Below are 7,292 nucleotides of genomic sequence, written 5' to 3'. Positions count from 1 at the left end.
AATTAAATTATGAAAATAAAAAAATAATTAAAAAAATCAAACCATAAAAAAAAACCAGATTCAATCAATTAGAATTTTTAAAAACCGACCGGTTCGGTTTGGTTTTATAAGCCTGAAACCAAAAAAATCAAACTCAAACTGAAAAAAATGAGTAAAACCGAACCAAATTGAAATTGATCGGTTTGAGCCGATTTTTATTCTAAAATAATCTAAGCAAGACCGGTTGATTTGAACTGGTTTGATTTTTTTTAGAAAAAACTTGTTTGATTTTTTTTTAATAAAAACCAAATAAAACTGAAAATAATCACCCCTAACTTCTAGGGTTTCTCTAATAGGTTAAGTGGGTGAGCCCAACCTTCATCTTTCTTTTATTTATTTGTTTAATTGTTTTAGTTTTTTGTATTTTATAATGAAATTGTATTTAAATAAAAATATTAAAATGATGTTTTAAAAAATAATTTGTTATGCTATAAATTTTAAATAAAATTAGAACTTTTATACCAATATAAATAATCATTTGATGAATTGTTGTATATGAAAAACAAAAAAAATTGTTTATGAATATTCAACAAGAATATAATATCTATTTTATTATTTATATAGTTTTATAAAAATAATTATTCTTTTATGTTTTTCATACAGTTAAATAAAAGTTACAAATGTATTTTTTTAGTTTTTATTATTGAAACTTGTTGTTCAAATTATAATGATTTATATTTTAAAATTGGACTTATAATAAAAAGGATGTTTTCAGTCAAAACCAAAAAACAAAGAAAATACATTAATAAGGATGAGTGTTTTGATTATGCAAAATATGTTTTTTATTTAATTTAAATCATTAAAATTTTTACATATATTTATTTTAACTGTATTAGTTTTAAATTCAAAAGAATATGTAGTTGGAAAAAAGAAGAAGATATTTTCTTTAAGAAGAAGATATTTGTGAAAAGAAAGAAATATTTGTACTAAAGGAATATGTTTTTTCTCTCTCCACTATTTAAATCTAGATTTTTTAAAATATTTATTCTAATTGCCATAGAATATAATAATAAAAAAATCTAAAAAGAGCCATATAATATAGCTAAAGGAAGGAGAAAAAAACACTAAAGCAAAGAAATAATAACATAAAATTGAGTTTATACTTTATTCAACATTTACAATAAATACAATTTGTTAGACTATTCATTATGAGATCAATTTTTTTCAATAAAACCCACCAAAAACTATCTAGGACATATAAACATGTAACAACACCAAACATATTCATATTTTTATTGATATGATTTAAAATTTAAAATTATATTTTATAATTTATTTTAATTTGTTTTTATAAATATATCTTAATCTTATGATTATGATCATGAATTTTGGTATATTAACTCTAGTTAAATTAGGATATTTTTTTATTTTTTTTTATAAGATTTATCTTGGTCTCTTGTCCTTCAACATTAAATTTTTTTTATTGTGTTGTTTTTGTCTTATGATTCGAGTTGTGGGTTTAATAAGTTAATCTAGTTGACTCAGTTTTTTTAATTAATTTTTTAATTTATCATTTAATATTGTGTTTGATTGAAAATGAGGCTTTATAATTTATTTTGATTTAATTTTTATGAGGTTATTCCAACCTCATGATTCAAGAATAATATTTAATAGGTTAACCCAAACCCATATTAACTTGACTTATTTTTTGAGTTATTTTTTTAATTAAAAGTTTTACAAATTTCATTGTTCAACATTAGATTCAACTAGATTAATTGAAAATTAAGCTTTATAATTTTTTTAAATTTGCTCTTTATGAAGTTATCTTAGTCTCATGACTGGAGTCATAAATTTGACAAATTAATATAGGTTAAATCAAATCATTTTTTTATTTTTTTCTATGAAGTTATCTTGGTCTTATGACTCGAGGCACGAGTTTGGTGGATTGACTTATATATTTTTTTTATGCTCTTTTCTAGTCCCATATTTCAATATTGAAATGATTAGGAACTAAACTTACATTTTCTTTCTTTCTATAGGGTTATCTTAGTTTTATGACTTGAGTTACACATTTGATAGGTTAACTCGGATAATTTTTTTAAGTCATTTTTTTAATTGAGTTTTTTTTTTCAATTTCATCCTTCATTCAAGATTAAGCTGATTGAAAATTAGGCTTTATAATTTGTTTTGATTTGTTTTTTATAAGGTTATTATAGTCTCATAACCCAGGTTACAAATTTAACATATTAACTTGGGTTGATCCAAGTCAATCCAATAGATTGTTATCTTAATATTAAAAAAAGATATCATCTTGAATTTTGTTTTTGTCAAACTATATTTTTACAAGTCGTCCGAATTGCTTTTGGACCTGTAAAATCAACCAGATCATATTGAGTCAACCCCTATACAAAAAAAAATAACAATATTTCAACATTATTTTTTTGAGAAAAAATTAACTTGACTCGCAATATAGCGCAGGTCAATAATCTAGTATTATTTTTAATTTTAGTCATAAACTTATAAAAGGATTCTTCAAAGAAGTATATATCTCTATATACAACATAATAGATTTTTTTTTGCGATTCTATTTGCAACAATGATTTGGAGTTAGTAATCATTCAAATTAAAATCATCAAACCCTTGTAAGAAAAGTGATAATACCAACAATAAAAAAAAAAAGAAATTTTACTAGCCTAAATGGCTGGGATTTTTAAGCGACACCAACACCAAGCCTACTCTATTCAATTCTATTTTGGCATATTTTTCTATATATTATTTTAGGTTCTCTTGAGCTATTTTCATGCATATAATTTTTTTATACACACATAAGTTTTCTATGCAAAGTAGACACCATTTTCTATGTCAATAACACCACTCATTGTTAATGGATATGTCATGTAGCCAATCAATTGGTTGCATCATTTTCTATGTCGATAACACCACTCATTGTTAATGGATATGTCATGTAGCCAATCAGTTGGTTGCATCATTTTCTATGTCAATAACACCACTCATTGTTAATGGATATGTCATGTAGCCAATCAGTTGGTTGCATGTAACATTAACTTTGTTCATTTAAATATATTTAATTTATTAATAAATATTTATTTATTTTTAATATTCATCAAATATTTGATTAATAAATTTAGGGTTAAGATAAAATCCGTGTGACATAAATATTTTGCACATAACATTGGGTTAAGATAAAATCCGTGTGACATAAATATTTTGCACATAACATTATAAAATTGTTATAATTATAAGATTCGTATATATTGCATGAAAACATGAGAAGGATACTTAAAACTAATATATAGGTGTTTGTTAGATGATATGTATATCAAACTGACTTGTATGAGAATTATACTAGGAAAGACTCACTAGATGATATTGGGTAACTAATATGTACATGATCCATAGACTTGATATCAATAAGTTATTTTATATAGGAAGTGTTATATTTTGATCCTGGTACACACTATCCTAATCAAAAGTAACAAATTAACAGATATTGGATATAACATCAACTATATAAATGTATTTAAGTAATTAAAGAAAATTTATCATCCTAGATGACTTAGAAAAAATATTATATTTATTCTCAAATAGTATTGATTGAAAATATTTGCGCAAGGTGGAATGAAATTTGAAAAAAATCGCAAATCTTATTTAAATAATTAGTGACTATGGTGTTAAGAATAAACATGATTTGTATAGTAGACACACTTCATTCTATAATGTCTAAATCAGAACATTATTGATGAGTGAATAATATTTACATTAAGAAATTGATCACTTAAAGGTTATGTCAAACTATTTATGATTTTTCTAATATTTGAAAGATTATAATAGGTTGTTAGACATGTACTTGATCTTCATATATAAATCAATTAATTATTGAATTGAGAAAAAATTAATTTATTTAGCTTATTTAATCATATTTTATTTATGATTATAATTTATATTTAGGCCAACTTATTAGAGAACATAATGGGTCACACACATAAGAATCATTAGTTAAAAATTAAATTGGGATAATTAATCAATTATGACTTGATTGCAAATAAATTTTAAAAATTAAAGACTATAATGTAATTAATATAGGGATTACAATTCTAGACCTAAAAACAATAAGTTTTTTAAATAAGCCTAAAATAATATATGTGATATTATTTAAAGGGTAAATTGATATTTTATCATTTATAGATTTTTTAAGTTTCCTTATAAATAGAAAGTTATGCCTTTTATTTTCTATGAGTAAAGAACAACACACAAACATCTGAAAAACACAAAAGAAAAGAGCTAGTATTCAAAGATATAACAATCCCTCTCTCCTATAAAGGGTCTAGAGGATTTTTTGTTGCTAGTTTGTATGAATTACTTTTAGAGGTTGGATTCTTGGACGACTTGTAATTTGCGATAACTCGGGATTAAAGTAATTATTCAAAGAAAAAAAACATTTGATCTTCATGTAATCTTTGTATAAATCTTAAACAACTCTAAATAGAAATTTATAGTTTTTGTAGTGTATATGTGTTTTTGAAAACAAAACATTCATTACCAATATTTTCATCAATGACATGTATTGCATTACAACCATAGCAAGACACATTAACTAACATAGCCACCATAACTAGCTAATGGTAGTATACCAATTCTTCCACCACTGATACATCTCCTTCTCTATAAAGAAAGTCCAAGATTTGATTATATAAATACACTCAATTATCAAGCAAAATCTAGATCTCATCTTTGACCACACAAAGATAACCATACAAAGCCAGACAATAAGCAAGCTATGCAAGGGTACAGGCCTTATAAGTTCTAGCCATGCAAAAACTAGCAAAGTAGGGCTAGCTATACAATTTCTAGCCACTATATTTAGATACATGTTTCATGCAACTTAATTAGAGTGTCTTTTATTTTCATAAGAAACTCTTTTTTAAGGAACAATCCTGGCCAAACTAGATAGAGGTTATGAAAAGCCTATTTTTTATTTGAAGTTTTCTCATTATTCATTAGTGGCATCATTTATAAAAAACAAAACAAAAGATTTAGTTCATTTTCTTTAAGCCATCACACTTTTTCATGACTAACAAAAATGTATGACAAGGAGAGAGTAAATGATTTTCCTACCATAGAAACTCTAACTCCATCTCTCTAACAACTCTCGTTAAGTTCAAATGCTCATCAACATTATTTTAGCTATATAAAAACAACTTTCATTATTTCATTTGATCAACAAGAAATACAACATAAAACTCTATTATATTTATAAGTGGAACAAAGATGACCTTTGTTCTATGAAAGAACTTGATAAAATAATATACAAAATATGCATGACATTCCCACTTTATGACTAAATCTATGATAACATATTGAAATTGAGAAGTTGTGTTTTTTTTTTTGAGACACTGCTTTTTTAAAACTAGGTTAATAAATCGAAAGTAATTGAGTAATTAGGTTTCTATATAAGCTTAAGTGTTAATTAACATCCTATATTAAATCAATTTGTTTAAAATGGATTCTCCTTTAGTAATGTTATTGATAGCATTTGAGTGTTTGAGAGTGTGGTAGCGATTGTTTTTTAAAGATTTTTTGTTTGAAAATGTATCAAAATAATATTTTTTTTTAATATTTTTTTGACATTAACACATTAAAATATCAGAAAACACTAAAAAATATTAATTTAAAGTAAAAAAATATAAAATGTTATTTTTTTAAAAATTATTTTTGAAACACAAAAACAAAACAAGTTTTTATGAAATGTCACATGTTAAATTTTTTTATTAAAAAAAGAATTTATTAAAAATAAGAAAACATCATTTTTATTTTTTAAAAATCTTTAGTTACATGGGAGAATGATATGACATGAAGTCTGTTGCTGAGAAGAACATCAATATATTGGTTTTGGGATCTTTAAGTTTTTAGAAAAAAGTGTTGTAAAAAATATAATATTTTGTTTTTCTAATGCTTGATGTAATAAAAAACCAAAAGAATAATAATAATAAAAAAACATGGTAAATATAGTCAAAGAACATGTGTTAATTCAGCAACGTTATTAACTAAAAGTTATGTTAAATAAATTGATTTAGTACACGTACTTAATTGACATTTAAATTGATGTAAGGACATGATTAATCAAATACTTCTAATACACGGATGGTACTTATTCGTTACCCTTTCTGAAGTCTTAATTTTTTCTATGAATTTTGAAATTTGAAACTTCAAAATTGATGGCAATAATAAGAAGCAAGCACACAGGGTGATTTTTTAAAAGAACAAAAAGGTCTTGAATACTGCACGCGAGACTACTGAGGGCCATGGATCCCAGACCTTATCTATGGCTGGTGGTAGCCTTGTTCTAGGAGCAAGTATTTTTGACAGATGCAAATGAAGAAAACTGAATTGAAGGACAATGGCTGCGTGGCTAGTTGTTGCTGTTTATGGTGACAATAGAAGGGTGATTTGCATTGCAGATTTTGTGTGGTTTGAAAATTGTGTTGGTTTTGATGAGTTTAATGGAGCTTCCTTAATGGGGTAGTGCTCAATTTCTTAACTATAATAGTTGGTGCCGGAATCATGGCTTTGCCGGCCACCATGAAAGTGTGGGGCCTTGTTCTTAGGGTTGCCTTGATCGTCTGCATTCATGGCTTTCTTGACAGTGGACGATGATAAGCCACCAGTTGCAAATTAGGCATGTAAGTGACGAATAGCACATTCAATTAGTGGAAGGGTGGACTGGTCGATTCTGATTTTTCCATTGTTATCACTATCCCGGTGGCCATCTACACAAATTAATGATGGCTTCGAGTTCACAGGAGAAGATGTTTTTGCCTTGGAATGAGAAAATAAAACATAAAACAAGTTCTGATTTTGTACTGCAAATTAAATGTCTTTTATGATATTCCACCATGAAAGTTTTAGCTTTTATGATATTCAGGTGTATAATAATAAATTAAAAGTTTTTAATATATACTTTTCTTATAGTAACATTTTCATGTTTTCTTTATTTTGCACATGTACAATTGTTTTTTTAAAATTATACTAATTCTATGGTATCTTATTTAAAAAAATAAAAAATAAAAAGCCAAATATAGTAATTTATCATTTAATGTATTTTCCCCCTTCCTTTACCATTTAAGGTGGATGCACCATTCTGCATTGAAAGAAATTAAGAATCTTTTTAGTGGTTTTTTCCGACAACAAAAATGTTAAAAAACTAATAATTATGCGTATTGTTGGGTTGTGCATGGGCTGGGCCAAGCTTATTATCCATAGATTAAACACATGAATTGAACGAAATCCCAGAA

The sequence above is a fragment of the Populus euphratica genome, unplaced genomic scaffold (assembly GCF_000495115.2).
Source record: "Populus euphratica unplaced genomic scaffold, PopEup_1.0 scaffold778.1, whole genome shotgun sequence".
Classification (NCBI taxonomy): Eukaryota; Viridiplantae; Streptophyta; class Magnoliopsida; order Malpighiales; family Salicaceae; genus Populus; species Populus euphratica.
This window is presented reverse-complemented; position numbering follows the sequence as displayed.